This window comes from Cervus canadensis, chromosome 8 (genome assembly GCF_019320065.1).
Source record: "Cervus canadensis isolate Bull #8, Minnesota chromosome 8, ASM1932006v1, whole genome shotgun sequence".
NCBI lineage: Eukaryota > Metazoa > Chordata > Mammalia > Artiodactyla > Cervidae > Cervus > Cervus canadensis.
In genome coordinates, this window is record NC_057393.1 from 41096431 (window position 1) to 41118509 (window position 22079).

The 22079-nt window shown below is 41.9% G+C and overlaps 1 protein-coding gene across 10 annotated transcripts in view; it reads left to right on the forward strand.

Moving 5' to 3' along the window:
• The window catches only part of SGMS1 (sphingomyelin synthase 1), a 322655-nt gene that overhangs the window by 78544 nt on the left and 222032 nt on the right, over positions 1 to 22079 (forward strand). For all 10 annotated transcript variants that reach the window (XM_043476108.1, XM_043476111.1, XM_043476109.1 and 7 more), the window contains one exon: positions 17686 to 17774. The gene's annotated coding sequence lies outside the window, so the exon portion shown is untranslated. The remainder of the gene's footprint in view (positions 1 to 17685; positions 17775 to 22079) is intronic.

Sequence of the window (22079 nt, forward strand, 5' to 3'; positions counted from 1 at the left end):
ACCTGGTGGGGGCGGGCGGGGGAGCAGTCCTCGGTGCTGGTGAGACAGCACATCACAGCGAACTTTCACCCTGGATTGGACTCCTTAGAGAGGTTACAGCTGTCTCTCTCCCATGCCTACAGCCTGCTTTGCACCTTTCACCTTCTTTGATCCTTGGACCCTTTATGGTGCTTAGAATTTGCACAATTCCATATCAGATTGATAATTGTTTTCTGTCATTTCCTAAGTGTTCATTCCATCTCAGCAAAAAGAAACAGAGATTCTCAGTGGGTGATGGTGTCCTCTGCACCCTCCCCCCAGCCCGCCCTCTCCACCCTAGTGTTTAGAAACCTGTAAGGACATTTATGGTTGTCATGGTGATGAGGGGTGTGTATCTTAGCACTGAACATCCCGAGGGTGTGGATACTAAGTGTCCCCCAGACCTTGGACGGTTGCACACAATGAAGGACTGTCCCATCTGGAATGCTAATAATGCACCCACAGGAGAGGCACTAGAGCTCTCTGGGTTTGCCCACATCTTGTCCAGGGGTTCCTTAAGAACAGACCTAGCGTTTATCTTGTGATGAATCTGCGCTACTTAATAGATGCAGTCTGGGCTAAATTGCATGCTGGGAAAACAAACGAATGGTCGAAGCCATTTCTGTGACTGGGGGTCGTGCCCTGACAGGGGAGCTGTCACTCTTCTTGGATTCCGCCTTGCAGCGTGGCCCTTCCCGAGGGGACGCTGTAGACTAGTTATGACCCAGACCGTAAACCTGAGCTGCTGCCGCTGTTCCACTCAGGAGACACTCTGCTGTAAAAAAAAGTACCTCTGTCTGTTGTCCCACTGACACCTTGGTCTCACAAAAATAAACAGGGTGATGCTAAGCAAATTGAATATTACATCATGAGAGGGGGGTGGGGACAGGAAGTTTAATATTTTATCATGGACACCCTCCCAGGTGAGTGCTCACATCAGTCATTCAGTTAAAGCTATCAAAGAAACGACAGATGGATAAAAATTTAGGAACACAAAAGAGAGGGTGACATCAGCTCTTCTTTTAAGAGACTAAGAGTTACACCAGATAGCTTGTTGACCTAAGGATATCCCATAGACCCTGGGATTTGAATATCTTGCAAACCAGATAATAATTAGGCTGACAGTAAAGGCGACAGGAACAGACTGGGGAAAGGCAGCCACATGACGTTGAGAGAAATGCAGACTGAAATGACTCAGAGGGCTGGGTTTTCCTTCCAAGGTCTTCTGTGACCCAGTGAGAAACACAGTGTTCTTCTTTGGACTCAGTGAGCCTACTTCTAGGAGTAATTTCTGAGGAAATGAGTAGAGCTTTGTTCAGAGACTTAGCTCAGAGAATGCTTAGTGAGCATTGTCTGAAACTGAACACTGGAAGCCGCCCAGATACCCCCAAAAGGCCTTGGGTGAGTATGGTATGAGTCATCTGTGTAATGGAATATTCTGTAACCATGACAATGATACTGAAGAAAAATACTGACATGGGACAAGACGTATAAAAAATAGGCTGTAATAGAATATATAACATTAACATTTTCAATAAAGAAATAAGTAAATATAAAGGGAAAAAAACCGGCAAAGGCATTAATCAAAATGTTTGCTTGGAGTGTCTTTAAGTGGTTGAATTCCAAGTACCTGAAATTCTTTCTTGGGGCTTAAGTTCTTAAAAGGTTTAATTTGAACATGTGTAATTATTTTTGTGGTTAAATAGCTTAATGCAGGAAGTAAAAACATGATCAAATGTATTAAAAGGTGCTTTGTCAACCTGTTATCCAAATATTTCAATATTTAATCATTTTTTAAGTCCAAACGTTCCTGGTGGTTCTGAGGTGCTATTAATTCCTCTCATCTTATTCTGGATTAGTTAACACAGAGGAAATGAGGGTTCTGATCACAAGGAATAAATGTGAGCGAAGGTCAATCAAAGACTGGGAAGAAAGAAGGGATATCAATGTTGTTGAGAGGAATATAGATAAATTAAGTCAAATACATTAATAATGACTGTATTTGCCCGGTTTGAGACTCTGCTTAGGAAATTCCCTCCTGATCCATCACACACTCGTGTCTTTTAGGGTGGCTGGGAAACCCCCACTAAATCTAGGCTTGACTCCCTTGCCCCCAAAGTGACTGAGTCAGAGATGTGAGAGCGTCTCCAGTGCTATAAGCTTTCCAGCCCAAGACCTAGTCCATGGGAGGCCTCCAGTCCCAAAAGGGAGGCCACTGAGTGTATGAGTGAATCAGTCCGTCAAGAATTTAGGTCTTATTTTAAGGAAATACTTTGCAGCAGCATTTCTTAGAAAATACTCAGTGGGACACTATTCCTATGAAAAGGCTCCATGGGGAAAAATATAAAAGGAGGTGGGAGAAACCGGTTTGTGATGAGACAGGTCAGCATGTCCACCAGCCCTGGGCCCTGACTCGCCTCTCACAGTTAGTGTGTTGAGGCTCCGGAGGTCTTACCTTAAAGACATCCTTTGGGTTTGGGTTACCCCTGAGTTTGCTAAGTTTAGTTAGCTATGGATTTTTTTTTTTTTTTCACTTAAAGAGTTTTACAACTATTTAGGTGAAGATGGATACTCTTGTATGTGAATCTAGGGCAGCCTTTTGTCTGGAGGATCCTCATTCTAGCTGGAGTTTAGGGCTGAGAGCTTTGAGTGGATGAGGCACTCCAGGAAATACAGAATCTTCTCCACCCATGTGGTGTGTCCTTACTCTTCTGGGAATAGCACTGTAAAGTGAGGTCCAAGTTCACTTGATAATAAGAAGTGTCGGTCTAGCTTAGTGATCTTCATAGTCTAGGATCCTGTCTTTGTTGAAATCTCGAATGACAGGGGTTGGCAAGAAATACTTAATGATGTGAGTGCCTTGTCCCTCTCTTCTGATTTCCCTTCAGTGAGTCTGTCCTGGGCTTCCCAGGTGGCTCAGTTGTAAAGGATCCACCTCCCAGTGCGGGAGACACGAGTTCAATCCCTGAGTCGGGAAGATCCCCTGGAGAAGGGAAGGGCTACCCACTCCAGTGTTCTTGCCTGGAGAATTCTCATGGACAGAGGAGCCTGGTAGGCTACAATCCATGGGGTCTCAAAGGATCTGACACAAGTGAACGACTTAGCCACACACATGAGTATACGTTACTATGTGAAGCTCCCCTTCCCTCAAAGTTTTATTAATAAGACAATGGGCATATAGTACTTTCAAGCCATTTCCTCTTGAAAAGAACAGGGTAGACAGGCTGCTAACACACTCTGTAGAGGAAGGGTCCCTGGTTGTCACACCTGACATCTCTGCTCCCCCATGCTGGAGGGAGGAGTTCTGGAGAGCAGAGGGGCTTGTGAGCCAGGGGTGATTCCTGCTGACCCCCTTGACCTGGAGATACTGAGGTATCGGTGGGCCTGGGCCTGTTGGAAAGTCCGAGAGGGAGAGTCAGACTGGGAGCTGATGCTTGCAGGCTGCTGCCGCCTACTCTGGCTGCTGTGGTTCTGTTTGGGCTGGAACACGGAAGCAACTTTCTAAGTCTGGGAGGTCAGCGGCGGTCACCCTGAGATAAGAGTTTGATTTCTTAAACTCCATTATAGGGCCCCACATGGGAGACCAGGGACATAGAAAGATAGTGTAGAAAAAAGGTATTTTCAGTAAAAATTGTTCATGTGTACTCAACTCACTCAGTCATGTCCAACTCTTTGTGACCTTATGGGCTGTCCATGGAATTTTCCAAGCAAGAATCCTGGAGTGGAGTGCCATTTCCTTCTCCAGGGCATCTTTCCCATCCTGGGATCAAACCTACATCTCTTGCAAGAGTCTCCTGCATTGGCAGGTGGATTCTTTACCACTGTGCCACTTGAGAATTGGCTCTGATTAAAAAGAAAAACTCTTTAGACCCTTTAGGAGAGTGTTCATCTTGTGAAAATGTGGCCAGTAATACATGTGGAAAATCTGCAGAAGCGTAAGTAGTGATAATTCTGGGCAGTGCATCTTTTCTTTTTCTTTTTTGACATGAGCGAGAGCCTTGGTGAGTCAGCTCAAGCCAAACCAGACCTCTGGGAGGCTCACTGGGGCTCAGGCCCCTCTGAGGCTCATCATGGAACCGCAGGCTCCCTGCAGCCCCCACCTTCACGGTTCAAAGCTCAGTCAAGTCCTGCTGTGGTACTGGTAACAGGAAGTGGGCCAACAATGGGTTTTGACCCAGGGGATTAAAATGTTCAACTCTTCTGAGTTCAGCAGGAGCAAACAGTTTGTCCTGTTTTCATCAAGTGAGACCCCTCTGGGAAATGAATTAAAAGGAAAGTATTCTTGAAAAATAAACCCTTAATTAAAACTTTGTTACTGGCACTTCTAGTAAAACCAAGTGGAACACATTACCTACAAGGCAATTTTAGATAAGAAACTAAACATCTAGATGTCTCTTCCTTTCTTTAATAATTCTACATTGATTTGGTTCCTGTCACAAATGTGGAAAAACAAGATAAATGATACTCGTATGACTCTATTTTCTGGCTCCTGAGAATACTTAGAGCGTAGTAGACTCATTTAATTCTGCAGCTGGAATGAACCTTAGAAAGTCGGTTTTTGCTGAACATCAGGGTATAGATTAAAGATAACAAGGACACTAAATTCCCAGGAACCTAACTCTTGATTCACACTCACGTTGGTAAAGCGATGGAAAGGAGCATGAATATCATTCCTGCCAATCCTGCCAAGTGAGCTTTTTACTGACAGATGGGCCAAAACCTCCCCCTCCCCATAAGTGATGTTTTCACTGCGGTGTTCCAAACTGGAACCTCCTTTTTTTTTTTTTTTTTTTTTAAAAAGCCACAGTGTATGCATGTGGGATCTTAGTTCCCCAATGAGGAATAGAACTCGTGCCCTCTTCAGTGGAAGCGTGGAGTCTTAACCACTGGACCACCAGGGAAGTCCCCAGGCACCTCTTCCTAACATATGTTTGATATATTTCTTATGAATAGCCAGGGCACAAATAAAAAAGAGTGGACACTTTATTTATTTATTTATTTATTTATTTTTTTAAATTTATTTTTTTGTCATACATTGATACGAATCAGCCATAGATTTACACGTATTCCCCATCCCGATCCCCCCTCCCACCTCCCTCTCCACCCGATTCCCCTGGGTCTTCCCAGTGTTGTTTTTAATGGTGAAAATGGTTCATTCAGTTATGTCTGCATGCCTACCATGAGCTTGAAACTGTTTTAATTGCTATGATAAGCAAAGAAGAAAGGCACAAAAACATTATTTTGTCAACTTACATGATATATTTTGCCTATTCCTTTTCTGTGTATACATATTTGTATGTTATCTTATACTTGTAAGGAAATATTTGTATCCTGTTTTCCTCATTTAATATTATATCTTAAGCATTTCTGCATGATTGTAATTTTTAATGTTGGCATAGTATTCTGTTTTGTGGCTATTTCACAATTTCTTAAGCCATTTTCCTATTGATCAGTTAGAAATGTTTGAATTTTAGTAATGAAAACAGGGATAAACTGTGATGTATAAAAGTTTATACTCATTTCTAATTATTTTCTTAAGATAGGTTCAAACTGGAACTGCATCAAATGATATGAGCTTTTTTAAGGCCCTTGGTACATGATGCCAAATGCTTTCTTGTATGGGAGAAAGTATTCATTTCACTTTATCCTCATGGCATGTTTCTTTTCTTTTTTTTTTTAGTGCTGATGCATTAGAAAGCATGTTGGATATTGGTCTTTCCTAGAAGGTCTTGTTTCCGGGACCAGCTTCTCTGGACACCTTCCTACACAAGGTGTTTTCAGTCATCTTACTTAGTACTTTGGTGGCGCTAGTGGTAAAGAACCTGCCTCCCAATGCAGGAGACGTAAGAGACATGGGTTTGATCCCTGAGTAGGGAAGATCCCCTGGAAAAGGGCATGGCAGCCCACTCCAGTATTCATGCCTGGAGAATTCCATGGACAGAGGAGCCTGGCAGGCTATAGTCCACGGGGCTGCAAAGAGTCAGACGTGACTGAAGTGACTTAGCATGAACACCCACATTTAGTACTTTTAAACTTGATAGAAGGAAAAGGTATTTATTTGGATATTGTCAGTACCTCCCTGAGCACCTTCTTTGAAGTACACTTAAATATTAGACTCATAGTAAAAATATAAGGAACCATGTAACACTGCTTCTTCATGTATTAGATAAGCCATTGTTTAAAAGAAAAAAAAGATTCTGTTTCTCAGTACCTAGGGGGAAAGGCCCTTTTCTATTCTTCCTTTGATCAGAATTTTGTGGCCTGCCTCATTTCCCCTTTTGCTCTGGCTATTAGGACTGTAGAAATTTTACTATTCAAGTACACCAGCAACTTTATCTTGTAGTTGGAAAACCAACTTCTTTTTTCACTTCATGACTTTATATTTGTGACTTCCAAGTACATATGTATCTTTTACTGAATGTTGTCTCAAATCTTTCTTGCAGATGGGTAGCATGTAAATAGTTCAATAAAATGAGCTGCTAATGATGAGGTGATGATTTTAGATAAAGAACTCATTTGGCTTGTATCTTTAAGATTTTTGGACAGAAAATTACATACAGTTTTAATTGGGTATAAGAAAGCTAGTAATTTGGGAGAAAACATTAGGGCCAGAAAATTCTGATACAGCTTTTATAAACACTCAAATTGTGTATGTATTTTAGCAACCGGTGTTATATTTGCAACCAGTATTATGGTACGGCTGATCATTAATTGAGAAACTTCTTATCTAACTAGTGTATATTAATGTGCAGTCTTTCCTGGGGATGTGATGATGTTTGAGGAGCATGGTGACTGCTTAAAGTACTTAGTATATAAACAAACTGTGCTGCTTTTTTGCTTTAAAGAGAAATGAGGATTGGACAAGGAAATTGCAAAGGACTTTGGGAAAAGAAAGATCCTTCCTCATATGTGGGACTGAAACGCACAGCAGGCTTAGTCATGCCTTCCTCTGCACCCTTCTGCACTCAGCTCTCTTTGCCAAAAGCTCTAATTATATGGTATTGTAATTATTTGTTTACAGTCTGTGTCTCTATTAAAATCTAGTTGGCCCAGCCTTGTTTTTCATTGTGTCGGCTGTGACCAAGCACAGTTCTAGCTGTAAATTTTTAATAAATATGATTAATATTTCTGAAATAGCAGGTTAGAAGGCACATTTTAGGTCAGTAAGTATCTCAAAATATTGGTAAATATTTTGAATAGTCAAGAGGAGTTGGGAGGAATTTTTTTGCCCCTAGTGTGTTCCTTCCAAAAAAAAAAAAAAATCATAAAATCTACTTTCCTGAAATCCCATATTTCTTTATTTTTTTTAATAAAAAAAAATTTTTTTTTGATGTGGACCATTTTTAAAGTCTTTATTAAATCTGTTACAATGTTGTTTATGTTTTGGCCTTTTGGCCATGAGGTATGTGGGATCTTAGCTCCCGAATCAGGAATTGAACCCTCACCCCGCGTTGGAAGGTGAAGTCTTAACTACTGGATCACCAGGGAAGTCCCAATCCCACATTTCTTAGAAGTATTCAGTTGCAAGCAGCATTTTGGCACTGAGGCCTGCTTGAATGAGCTAAGTGATCCTTCCTGGGCAGCCCTTCTCACCGATTCTCCCCTACTTTTTTTTTTTTTTTTTGTGGCCTTGGAGTGGTTTGTGGGTTCTTTGTTCCCCGACTTTGAACTAAATCTGGTCCCTCAGCAGTGAAAGTTTGGAGTCCTAACCACTGGACCGCCAGGGAATTCCCTCCCCTACAGTTTTATATTTTTCTGGGTGTGAACATCACCCATATTTATTGGAGTCCTGTGGTCTACCCGTCCATGTATTGTGCTGAGGATACAGTGGTGACCAAAATGTGAACTCTGTGGTCAAAGATGGAGTTCATATTCTGGAAATTTTAGAAGCAGACTCAAGTCTTAGAATATATACAGTGAACTTCCCTGCTGCCTTCATTTTTTTTGTTGTGGACGAGTTGACACATGGAGAACCACAAGTCTATGAGTCACTGATGTGACTATTTGTGATAAGGATCCTCTGCTCTAGACAAAATGAGAAAAGGATATTTCAACTCACCTTTTCCTTCTATATCCTCACCCCAAACACATACTTGGTATGGTGCCGTCAATATTCATTTTCACAGTGTCCCTGCTCTAGAACCCAGTTTGTTCTTGTGTGGAAATCTAGTCGCTTTTGGAGAGCCATAGCTGTAAGTGAAAATTGCTCAGTTGTATCTGACTCTTTGTAACCCCATGGACTGTACAGTCCATGGAATTCTCCAGGCCAGAATACTGAAGTGGGTAGACTTTCCCTTCTCCATGAGATCTTTCCAACCCAGGGAAGATCTCCCACATTGCAGGAGGATTCTTTACCCACTGAGCCACCAGGGAAGCCCAAGAATACTAGAGTGGGTGGCCGTTCCCTTCTCCAGGGGATCTTCCCAACCCAGGGATTGAACCAGGGTCTCCTGCATTGCAGGGGGATTCTTTACCAGCTAAGCTACCAGGGAAGCCCTAGCAATTTGTAAATCCCCTCACTGATCTTGTTCCAAAGGGCCATAATGACTAAATTGGGTGATAGAATGAGATCCGTGGTAGTTTGTCACCTTAATGGGCGACATATCCTGACTTTGCAGTGACTTGGAAGTCTTCCTTAAAGCACAGAACACATCTTGGGGATGGGAGCTGGATTGCACGGAATGTTTAAAATTCCAGTGGGTGCCAAAGAAATGCTTAGTGGAGGGACTGCCTGATTCTGAAATTGCCAACCTGCTTGCCTCATTGGTGAGTCTTCTAATTTTTAGCAGCAGTTTCCACTGCTTATTGTGGAACCCATCGTTAACCAGTGAGAGGCTCAAAATCCTCACCTGTAAAATTTGTACTGAAAAATTTATTTACAGGGCAACAGTGGAGAAACAGACATAGAGAATAGACTTATGGACAGGAGGAGAGGGGAGGAGAGGGTGAGATGTATAGAAAGAGTAGCAGGGAAGCTTCCATCACCATATGTAAAATAGATAGCCAACGGGAATTTGCTGTATGGCTCAGGAAACTCAAACAAGGGCTCTGTATTAACCCAGCGGGGTGGGATGGGAGGGAGGTTCAAAGGGGGGTGATATATGTATACCTATGGCTGAAGCTGAAACTCCAATACTTTGGCCACCTCATGCAAAGAGTTGACTCATTGGAAAAGACCCTGCTGCTGGGAGGGATTGGGGGCAGGAGGAGAAGGGGACGACAGAGGATGAGATGGCTGGATGGCAGCACCGACTCGATGGACATGAGTTTGAGTAAACTCCAGGAGTTGGTGATGGACAGGGAGGCCTGGCGTGCTGCGATTCATGGGATTGCAGAGTTGGACATGACTGAGCGACTGAACTGAACTGATGGCTGATCCATGTTGAGGTTTGACAGAAAACAAAATTCTATAAACCAGTTATCCTTCAATAATAAATAAATAAATAAATAAAAACTTGGGATCGTTTGATGAACCTCTGAGTGGTTTTGAAGACTGAGTAACATCTGTGAAATGACTAAGAACAGAGTCTGCCCTTAGTACACACCAGCCTCTCTTATCTCTTAACATGGAAGACTTTTCTTATTCCCTAGCCTTATTTCTTATTCCCTAAACCCTGTGGGTTTCATTTACCTTTGATTCTTTTCTGGTTTTGTTTTCAGTTTTCCCCAGAAGTATTAAGAGCCCAGTATTAGTCACTCTGAGCCTGGCTGATATTTATTGTGACCTGAGGTAGTATATCTTTCTTCACAGTCAAAGTCTGTGGGATGAAGATGCCTCTTCTGTGTGAGGTGATACACAGTACTGAAACACTGATTGGAAAGATCCACTGGAGAAACACAGATTTATAGTATTTTTAAGTTACAGTGGTTCATATTTATTAATAATGAATCCACAGTGTATTTCAGGTACCATAGATTGAATTCTTCTTGATTTATAAACTGATATTATCTAGTTGTTGGGATTTTCCCATATGGCTTAGGACAGTGTAGAAGCAAATTTGCAATTATTTAATTAATGAATATTATTATTTTACTTGTACAGTCCTCAGTACTAAGTACTAGAATGAAGTTCTCTATATAAATTATATCATTTACTCCTTACAGTGAAGATGCTGAAGCACACAGAAAGGTCAAGTAATTTGTTCAAGGCCAGATTAGAGGGTTCTGGGCGCTCCCCTTTCCCTTTCGTATGTGTTAAATCACTGAGAAGCAGGCCCCTCGGAGGGCAGAAGTCAGTGCTTTGTGGATGGCTTTCAGTCTGCACTGGTATCATATGCCTGACCATGTCATTTCGTGGTTAAAAGGACTTATGCTCGGTGTTAGGTGTAGAGCTAGCACAGCTCACTCATGAGCACTGCACTTTATTTATGTACCTTCTGGGACCTTCCTGTAGTCTGTCCTCTCTCTAGTTCTTAGTGGCCTTGGAGGAAGCAGTATAGCTAGCAGTTAAGAGCCCAAGGCTCTGAAATTGGACAGCCTGGAATTAAATCCGAGCTGTGTCAGTTACAAGCCTTGTCAGCTAAAGCAAGTTACTTATTTCTGTGTCTCAGATTCTCATCTGTAAATTGAAGATAATAAATAGTATTTACTTTAAAGAGTTGTTGTGAGGATTAATAGAGTATACACACACACACGGGCTTCCCAGGTGGCTGGCTCAGTGATAAAGAAACCACCTGCCAAGCAGGAGATGCAGGTTCAGTCTCTGGGTTGGGAAGATCCCTGGAGAAGGAACTGGCAACCCACTCCAGTATTCTTCCCTGGGAAATCCCATGGACAGAGGAGCCTGGTGGGCTATAGTCATGGGGTTGCAAAAGAGTCAGACACAATGTAGCCACTAAACGATAACAACAACAACAACATACGCGCGCGTGTACACACACACACACACACACACACACACACACACACTACTTGAGGTGCTTAGAACAGTTCCTGGCGCATAGTGAGTATTCTGCAGTGTTTGCAGTTGATAATAAGATGATGGTGTTCTTTGAGCATATCTATGGGCCATGTCATTTTTGTCTTCATATCCTGCACAAGGTCTGCCCCAGTGTTCTACATGTGGTGGGCATTCCATAAAGGTCTATTGACGAAATGGATGGATGTGGCTGGGTGGAATGGTTGAATGCATGACTAGTTCTTTTTTACCCTGAAGTGGTATTTGCCTCATTGAAATAAGGTCTCTGTTTAGTTTCTGATTCAAGATTAAATAATTAGAAGTTGACCCAGAAAAGTTAAAATTATTTGTCAATCATAAATAGTTATTAAGTGCTTACTATGGGGTGGGCACAGGCAAAATATTTTATGATTAACTTACAGAACCTTGTGAAGCAGGTCCCATCCCATTTTACAAACAGTATGTTTCATGTTGCATTGTGTGCATGCTTAGTTGTGTCTGACTCTTTGAGACCTCACGGACTATAGCCCGCCAGGCTCCTCTGTCCATGGGATTTTTCAGGCAAGAATACTGGAGTGGGTTGCCATTTCTTCCTCCAGAGGACCTTCCTGACCCAGAGATCGAACCTCTGTCTCTTGCCCTGGCAGCTGGCTCCTTTACCACTGAGCCAGTTGGGGAGCATTCATTTTTATCCCTGTAGTTAAGAGGTAGGACTTTGAATCAGGGGAAACTGTGAAGCTGTCATCTCAGCTCTGAGATGTGTGACCTTTAGCCTAGAGTAAAATACTCATAGACAGTTGTATTATCTGTTATTATTGCAGCTTCTCTGAGGCAGAATCATAAATACCAGTACTACTTGGATACAAGTGTGAGAGCCCTGGATATTTGGTGTTTATCATATCATAGCAAGCATGTCATGGGTGTACAAACTACATATTCCTTTGTTGAAAATTCTGGCTTTGGGGAAAGTCTTCATATGGAAGCTAAAATTTTAGTACTTAAGTTTAAAATTATTTTCTATATGATGTCCTTGGTGGAAATGGAAAAATGCTGTCCATGGCTCTCAGTAGTGCTTAAAATGAGTTAAGTGTGGAGTTGTCTTCATTTTCTCTTTCCTAGGTTAAACTTTCTCTTTGGGTTTCATACTTTTCATCCCTGTGGGTTTCATTTACCTTTGATTCTTTTCTGGTTTTGTTTTCAGTTTTCCCCAGAAGTATTAAGAGCCCAGTATTAGTCACTCTGAGCCTGGCTGATATTTATTGTGACCTGAGGTAGTATATCTTTCTTCACAGTCAAAGTCTGTGGGATGAAGATGCCTCTTCTGTGTGAGGTGATACACAGTACTGAAACACTGATTGGAAAGATCCACTGGAGAAGGAAATGGCAACCCATTCCAATATTCTTGCCTGGAAAATTTCATGGTCAGAGGAGCCTGGCAGGCTACAGCCCATGGGGTCACAAAGAGTCGAACACGCCTGAGCGACTGTGCACACACACACACAATATGCTTATCCAGTGTGGAGAACATATGCTCGAGAAGTAGAAAGAGGTCATTCCACATTCTGCCTGGCGCACTGTATGCAAAGCTGTGTGTGTATATCCATGTGTGCAAACATGTGTGTGTATGTGCATGTGTATGTGCATGCATGCTGTCGGCACAAATCTGCTGGCTTATACCAGGAAAGACCTATTCTCCATTTTCCTGAATGGCAAACTCCTCTTTGCTCACAGTATGTGAGATGAAAATATTCTTGTTGCCAATTTCCTTCTGATTAGCTTTGTATCTAGGGTTGCAAGTTTTCCTTTGGACTATTTTTTTCTGATTATTTTCTCACCAGTGGTTAGGAATAGGAATGGAAGGATGCCAGGAAATGACTTATCTGAAAAGGAGTCTTTTCCCCACCCCTAAGTACATGCACATAAACAGGAAGAAAAACGAATAGCAACTAACTTTTGATTCCTTGGCTAGATTATAGTGTTTTATTGTGCCACTTAGAAGAAGAGTTATGGAAATATATGTCACAGTGATAGCCAGCTGGCTATCTGAAGTGAGTATCAGCTTTCTGGAAGCAGTAGAGACATTTTCCTGTCATTTTATAACATTTTTTTAGAATTGCCTGACTGCTAGAGAGTGTTTCTCTTGCCACAGTGCTGCAATAAAAGTAAACACATACATTTCTAAGAAACATTATTAGGGAATTTCTTTGAAGTGTTTAAATAAAGAGCATTTGTTATATGCTCCAAGTGTTTGATTCTTAATTCTTCCCAATAGAGCAGCCTCGTGCCTCTCAAACATCACTTAGCACTGAAGGACTCTAGGGAAATTGAGAGGCAACCGGTGCTGGCCCTGCCCTTCTCTGATAAACTGGAGACCTGGATGGCACACCAGGCAGTTACTGTCAGTCACAGGAACACAGGCAGTCAGGACTTTGATCCTTGAGGGAGGAGTCACATGAAGTAAGACCCACATTCGCCCTAGTTTTCTGCTGGAGCACATTCCCTGTTGTCTGCACTTCTTCATCTGGGTACCAGGAGGGGAAGCCTGTTACAGCCTGGTGGTCTCCAGAATTCCGGGCTGTTGAAGAGGCTGAAGTTTGTATGGCAGGCCACCAGGGAGGAGGGGGCTGTGAGAGGGGAACCCAGAAGCTGAGGTGTGTATCCGTACCGCTTGAGACCTAGCAGAGAGCAGCGTCTCCCAGGTGGGAAGGAGAATGGCCCTGGCGGGGGTCATGCAGTCTGGAGAGAAATGGAGAGTTCTGGGTTAGCCAGGGTGGAGAGACCTCACTGAGCCCCTTACCCCTTGAGACACCAGAAAGACCATGTCTAGGGGTTAAGGGTCATGCATTAGGACTGAGGACATAACTCATAGACCCATCTTAACCAATTATAAAGCCAAAGCTGACAGAACTGAGAGGATCTGCCTGTGACTTAGCTGCCATCAGCTCCATTAACATGGTGTAGCCATGGTAGTGAGGTTCAGGCCACGCAAGGATCACCAATGAATGCTAAATCTAAGGGGAAATTTGATGAAAGACAAGATGTTTGCATGGTCTGAAAGCATCTCCCCACAGATTACTTATTATAAGGGGAAAAAAAATAAAATTTCTGGGGAGAAATCAGACAGCACTTTGGCTCAGTGATCAAAATTTATATTGCCAGGGAGGGGCACATAGACTTCACATACTTTCAGCTATGACACCAAGAGAAGAAAACATCACCTCTGTAGTTTTCTGGATGATAATGCATAAGGTGAATTGAATCATGAGGAAATGTCAGACAAGTCAAAATGGAAATGTTTTGTTAATATAAGAAAAGGAAAGTGAAAGTTGCTCAGTCGTGTCCGACTCTTTGCAACCCTGTGGACTATACAGTCCATGAATTTCTTCAGGCCAGAATACTAGAGTGGGTAGCCTTTCCCTTCTCCAGGGAATCTTCCCAACACAGGGATCAAACTCAGGTCTCCTGCATTGCAGACAGATTCTTTAGCAGTTGAGCTAGCAGGGAAGCCCAAGAATACTGGAGTGAGTAGCCTATCCCTTCTCCAAGTGATCTTCCCGACCCAGGAATCGAACCAGGGTCTCCTGCATTGCAGGTGGGTTCTTTACCAACTGAGCTATCAGGGAAGGGGAGGACTATATAGTCCCTTGGACAGCAAGGGGATCAAACCAGTCAGTCCTAAAGGAAATCAACCCTGAATATTCGTTGTAAGGACTGAGGCTGAATCTGAAGTTCCAATATTGGCTACCTGATGTGAGAAGAGCCAACTCATTGCAAAAGACCCTGATGCTGGGAAAGATTAAAGGCAGGAGGAGAAGGGGGTGACAGAGATGAGATGGTTGGATGGCATCACTGATTCAATGGACATGAGTTTGAGCAAACTCTTGGGAGATGATGAAGGACAGGGAAGCCTGGCATGCTGCAGTCCATGGGGTCACAAAAGAGTCAGACAAAACTGAGTGACTGAACAACAACAACAAATACTCTCCTGAAGTAATACAATTGAAGTATTATATCAATATTAGATTTACCAAGATTGATACTAACATTATGGTTATATAAGAATATGCCTATTCTTAAGAAATAAATTCTGAAGTATTTAGCGCCATGATGTATGGAACTTTTTTCCACGTGGTACAGGCACAAAAAAATGTTGAGTGAATGCAGGTATCTATAGAGAGAGAAAGAGTGAATGATTCTATGTGTTAAATGTTAATAGTAGGTGAATATTTGGGTAAAGAGTACATGGCATTCTTGATATTATTTTACAACTTTCTCTACACATGAAATTATTTCCAAAAAGAGAGAGAGAAAGAGAAACAAAGCCTAGCAATTCTATAACTTAAAGAGAAAAAGAAGGTATGTGGAAAAGAAACGTGTTTCTTAACTATCTTGTGGATTTTCCACCCTTTGGGTTGTCTCTGGTAAATAAACATTTAATTCTATGGCACTGTCTGTGTCACTCAGCATCTGCTGCTGCTGCTAAGTCACTTCAGTTGTGTCCGACTCTGTGTGACCCCATAGACGGCAGCCCACCAGACTCCTCCGTCCCTGGGATTCTCCAGGCAAGAACACTGGAGTGGGTTGCCATTTCCTTCTCTAGCGTGTCACTCAGCAGGCAAAGGCATTTCTATATCTGTTGGCTGAGAAAGTGTATGTAGTACAAGAAGAAATAATAGTGCTGCTTTTCAAATTGAAACCATTGTATCATTTGGTGCCACGGAAGAGATTGGAATGAGGAGTCATTTAGTTCGGTTCAATCACTCAGTCGTGTCTGACTCTTTGCCACCCCACGGACTGCTGCATGCCAGGCCGCCCTGTCCGTCACCAACTCCTGGTGCCTGCTCAAACTCATGTCCATTGAGTCGGTGATGCCATCCAAACATCTCATCCTTTGTCATCCCCTTCTCCTGACTTCAGTCTTTCCCAGCATTAGGATCTTTTCCAATGAGTCAGTTCTTTGCATCAGGTGGCCAAAGTATTGGAGTTTCAGCTTCAGCATCAGTCCTTCCAATGAATATTCAGGACTGATTTCCTTTAGGATGGACTGGTTGGATCTCCTTGCAGTCCGAGGGACTCTCAAAAGTCTTCTCCAACACCAGAGTTCAAAATTATCAATTCTTCAGTGCTCAGCTTTCTTTATAGTCCAACTCTCACATCCATACATGACTACTGGAAAAACCATAGCTTTGCCTAGACGAACTTTTGCTGGCAAAGTAATGTCTCTGCTTTTTAATATGCTGTCTAGGTTTTCTTCCCAGGAGCAAGCGTCTTTTAATTTCATGGCTGCAATCACCATCTGCAATGATTTTGGAGCCCCCCAAAATAAAGTCTCTCACTGTTTCCATTGTTTCCCCATCTATCTGCCATGAAGTGATGGGATCAGATGCCATGATCTGTTTTCTGAATGTTGAGTTTTAAGCCAACTTTTTCACTCTCCTCTTTCACTTTCATCAAGAGGCTCTTTAGTCCTTCTTTGCCTTCTGCCATAAGGGTGGTATCATCTGCATATCTGAGGTTATTGATATTTCTCCAGGCAATCTTGATTCCAGCTTGTGTTTCATCCAGCCCAGCATTTCTCATGATGTACTCTGCATATAAGTTAAATAAGCAGGGTGACAATATACAGCCTTGACGTACTCCTTTCCTGATTTGGAACCAGTCGGTTGTTCCATGTCCAGTTCTAACTGTTGATTCCTGACCTGCATACAGATTTCTCAGGAAGCAGGTCAGGTGGACTGGTATTCCCATCTCTTTCAGAATTTTCCACAGTTTATTGTGATCCACACAGTCAAAGGCTTTGGTGTAGACAATAGAGCAGAAGTAGATATTTTTCTGGAACTCTCTTGCTTTTTTGATGATCCAGCAGGTGTTGGCATTTTGATTTCTGGTTCCTCTGCCTTTTCTAATTCCAGCTTGAACATCTGGAAGTTCACGGTTCAGGTACTGTTGAAGCCTGGCTTGGAGAATTCAGAGCATTACTTTGCTAGTGTGTGAGATGAATGCAATTGTGTGGTATTTTGAGCGTTCTTTGGCATTGCCTTTCTTTGGGATTGGAATGAAAACTGACCTTTTCCTGTCCTGTGGCCACTGCTGTTTTCCAAATTTGCTGACATGTTGAGTGCAGCACTTTCACAGCATCATCTTTGAAGATTTGAATTAGCTCAACTGGAATTCCATCACCTCCACTCGCTTTGTTCTTAGTTATGCTTCCTAAGGCCTACTTGACTTCGCATTCCAGGATGCCTGGCTCTAGGTGAGTGATCACACCATTGTGATTTTCTGGGTCGTGAAGATCTTTTTTGTATAGTTCTTCTATGTATTCTTGCCACCTCTTCTTAATATCTTCTGCTTATGTTAGGTCCGTACCATCTCTGTCCTTTATTGTACCTGTTTTTAAGGAGTCATAGAGTGTTCAAGATTCCTACTCTGATGCTTGCCGGCTGAAGGGTCACTGGAAAGTTCCTTAACCTTGGGAAATTTGGCCACTGCATTTTACAATAATATTTGCCTAGCCTCAGTATCTTACAACTTCAATGTGAAAACACATGTGAAAACTTTTTGTAAATAATAATGGTTTCTTCTACAAACATAAAATTAGTGTTAATAGCTTAGTTAAATATGGACCAAGGTAAAGACTTCCCTTAATTCAGGTGGCCTTTCTTTTAAATGTGAAGAATGATTGTAGAAGAGTGTGTTCCCCCCCCACTCCCTTGGACCTTTTTGTTCCTTCTGGTTGCCTCATTTCTAATTCCCTGCCTTTATTATTCTAGGCAAAGCTGCAGTGACCAAAGAAGTGGTGTAATTTCTGAATTTCAGGAACAGTGACGTAGGCGATGGCAGAGAGCGTATAAGAGGACACGTAAGTCAAACTGAGTGTTTTATCTGTTCTCAAACATCTCATGGATCTGAAGTTCCTCAGAATCTCTCCTGCTTAGTTCTGCAGTGGTCTGTGAGGCTCTGATGGATGGAGGGATCTTTCAGGTCTTCAGCCCCAGATCAAAATCAGCCAAGGAAAGGCCAGGGTGGTTTGCCGGAGGAAGGAGAAAGGTTTGAAGAGGCCACTTTCCTCATTGGAGGCAGAAGGCAACATGGGCCAGGGTGGAAGAAACACATAAAACAAAGGGCACCAGAAAAAGTGTCTCTCTGAGTCATAGGAAGTGACAGAAAAGGGCCTTGCCAGATCAAAAAACATCAGGGAGGCCCGGGGGAGTCATTTCCTCTAATCAGAATTGCCTTGGGTTGTAACTCCTTATCCAGGAAGATTACATTTACCAGGTCTGCTCCTTCTCTGGAGTTGAGGAGTCTAGGCCAGTGCTTCTCAGACATGCGATTAAGAATTTGCCCTAGAACTAAATATGGAAACTTCTTCACTTCTTTTCAGAGAAAGTCTGTCTACCAAAAGTAAAAGTCATTTGAACTAAACAGTGTTCTTTGTAGCGGTAGTTAACTTCCATTCTGGCGCATGATGTTACTATGTCCATATATATATCCAAACAAAAATTGCCTAGTTTTACTTGTTTTAATCTTGATAAGAATAGTATATTGCATGTGATATTCTGCAGCTTTAGTTTTTTCACTCAGTTGTATTTTTAAGATTCACTTGTTGCATGTAATAGTAGTAAATGAATTTTTATTGTTAAATAAAATTCTACTCCAAAAATCTATCATAGTTTATCTGTTGCTCCATTTCCTTCTAACGTTTGGTGTTTTGTTGCCATTCTAATGAGTATAAAATAGTATATCATTGTGGTCTCAATTTACATTTTCTAATGAATGGCGAGATTGAGCTTTTTTTTTTTAAGTGTCCTTTGGAGAGCAGAGTTTATGACTTTAATGTAGAGAAATTTTTCAGTCTTGAAGTTTTGTTTGTTTGTTTTTTTATTTTGTTTTTTGAAAATAATCTAACAGTCTCTCTTTCAATTATGTTGAGGTTTCATTGCTCATCTTCATTCTTTTTGATTGAAGTTTTTGTTGATTTGTGTTCTCACATATTATATCCTTACACATTTACTTGGGTTCTTTTTCCAGTTCTTCCATTTAATATTTACTTCCTTGGAAGGTGGAATCGCTACTTTTAGAATAACTCCCAAGAGCAGAGTCATAGTCTATTTTCTGCTAAAGTATCACTTTTCTTTTTACCCAGAATCCTAAATATGTGGATCTCTGACTGAAAAGGCCCTTCTTCCACGTGTGGAGTACAGGAAATAGATATTTACTGCTGTGAATTAGAGGCATCATCTCTGTAGACTTCTGCAAACTTATATTCTGCGTCCTCTTAATGGACATAGAAAGTAGCTTGAAGATTTTGGTCTCTAAAATGTTAAATTGCCTTGTGCTTCGGCACATGGGAAAAAAATATTATTTCAAAATAGATGTCAACTGAGAGTGCTGATTTAATAGTTTTTTAATTCATTCTGCAACAGAAACATCATCTGTAGGCAATCATACCTTTTCAGAGGCCACACAGATTTGATGGGAGTGTGTGGATTAGGATTTTGTGTTGACAGTGATATGTTAGGCAGGTTTCTACTCTGCAGAATCTTTGTGCTTTGCAGGCTATAAATTGGATTTTTTAATGTTAGTGTTATCATAGAGAAGGTAGGCACAGAAAACATTCCCGGGAAATGCTGAACTCTGTTATGAGAGATTCTCCCAGGGGCTACCTCTTATTGGACCCATACCTTCACTTGGAAGATATAAATATCAGGTAATTCTGTCTTTTCCTCCCTTGGATAGCAAATTCTAGTGAGTGGTTACTTAGTCTGTGTTCTTATTTGCTTGGTTATTGTTGGCTGTCAGTTCATGTTCTACTGCCATCTTGGTTTGGTTGGCTGAACACTCCAGGAACTTTGCCTGGAGTGCTAGGAAAGAGATGAAGAAGAAATGGAGAAGTTTACCAGGAATGGCCAGTGGGTCCCCGAGGAGATCCTGTCCAGGCTTTGGGCCGGGGAGCCATCATTCACAAGCACAAACTGCTTGGGTCTGAAAAGGGTCTGATTACCACTTCCCCCAGTTCTGTTGGCCTGGACTGGCCAGTTCATTTGATAGATCAGCAACTGGCCCTTTGAGCCACCCCGTTCTCCTCTTTTAACTATAAATGTATCCCTTGGAAGAGTGTGATTTGAGTCATTAGCATGATTTTAATACAGTTCATCTGAATGCAGTTTCTTTCCTGCTGCAAAATTGTGACTCCAGTTGTATCAAAATGGTGCAGAGAGAGAGCTCCAGAATGTGGTCTTTCAAGTGTCATTTTTAGTCAGGGCATCAAAACTAGGACTTGACAGGCATTGTCGGGACGAGTGAGCATAGACCTGAGTTTGCTCGCCAGGCCCCGTGTGTGACCCAGAGCTATGCTTTGCTTCACGCTCACCGTGCATCTCCTAGACTTCTGTCCTGATTGTGCTCTCTAGACCAAGAACAGTTCCTCACTGCTCTCTGACTCAACCCTGGAAAACTTAGCCATTTGTAACATTTTCCTCCTTTCTCACATGACATCATAAATTTGTATATTTCTAAAGAAGGTTCTGAAACGTAGAATTGTTTTAAACGCCTTCTTCTCCAACCTGCCCTCCTTGCTCCTCACCAAATTCGCATCTGAATACTTGTTATTGCGCCCTTTGTCTGGTGCCTGCAAACATGCCCACAAAATAATTTCTGTTTGCCTTTGTCTCAGGCCAGGTTTTCAGGGTGGGAAGCATGATTTAGAGGGAGCCACGTTAGGTTTCACTTTTCACTTTCATGCATTGGAGAAGGAAATGGTAACCCACTCCAGTGTGCTTGCCTGGAGAATCCTAGGGATGGGGGAGCCTGGTAAGCTGCCGTCTTTGGGGTCACACAGAGTTGGACATGACTGAAGCGACTTAGCAGCAGCAGCACGTTAGGTTCATTAGTAGCCAGATGACCTGGCTTCAAGTTGAATGTCTACTTGAAGTTTCTATGACTTTGGTTAATCACTTAACTTTTCTGTGTTTTCATTTTCCCACCTCATCTATTCATATGCTGGAGCAATGGTTCTCAAATGTTTTGGCTTGAGGCCCCTTTATACTCTTTAAAAATGATTGAGGGCCCCAAAAGACTTTGTTTATATGAGTTATAGCTAGCATTTTGCGACAGGCAGAGAAATAAGCCCCCAAAGATGTCTACTTACTAATCCCCAGAACTGATGCATATGTTACTTTACCTGGCAAAAGAGACTGCCAGCGTGATTACATTAAGGATCTCGCAATGCGGAGATTGTCCTGGATTAATCAGGAGGGCTCAGTGTAGTCAAAAGAGTCCTTATAAGAGGAAGACAGGAGTGTCAGAGTCAGAGAAGCAGTTATAGGAGCAGAGGTTGAAGTGATGCTGTTACCGAAAGGGGGAACCATGAGCCAAGGAATGCAGGTAGCCTCCAGAAACTGGAAGAGGCAAGGGACACATTCTCCTCTGGGTTCAGGAGGAGCTCAGCCCTGCCAACACCTCTGTTTTAGCCCTGGAAGGCCTGTTTGTAGACTTCTGACATCCAGAACTATAATTTGTGTCATTTTAAGCTACCCATTTATAGCCATTTGTTATAGCAGCAATGGGAATCTAATGCAAATATTTTCTGTTAAAAATTAAAAGTGAGAAATTTAAAAAAATATTTATTTAGAAATAATAAACTCTTATAGGTTAGCATCAGTTACTTTTTTGGGGAGGAATAGCTATTTTTCAACTGTTAGTGAGACAACTACCACTGCTATACATTTTTATAAATCTTTTTTAATGTCTGGCTTAATAGAAAGTACCTGGATTCTCAAATCAGCTTCTGCATTCAATGTGTGATATCACATGTCATGTAGCCTCTGAAAAACTCCCCTGAATATACGCACAGAGAAAGAGCATTGAAAAGGCAAATACCATCTTAATATTATTATAAAAATAACTTTGGCCTCATGGATTACCTATAACATAGGCCTCTTTGGAAGTACCCTACTTTGAGAACAGCTGGGGTAAAACATAGCCACACAACTATACCTAGCTGCCAAGAGTCTGAGAATTGCAGTTCTTATTCTAGATGCTAGCTTTTAAAAGTGAGGGTTTAGAAAGGGTCATTAAAGGACATTGATTATTATATATCAAAGTTTGAAAAAAAAATATATATATATATCAAAGTTTGATACCCATGGTAGGTAGACAATTGCCA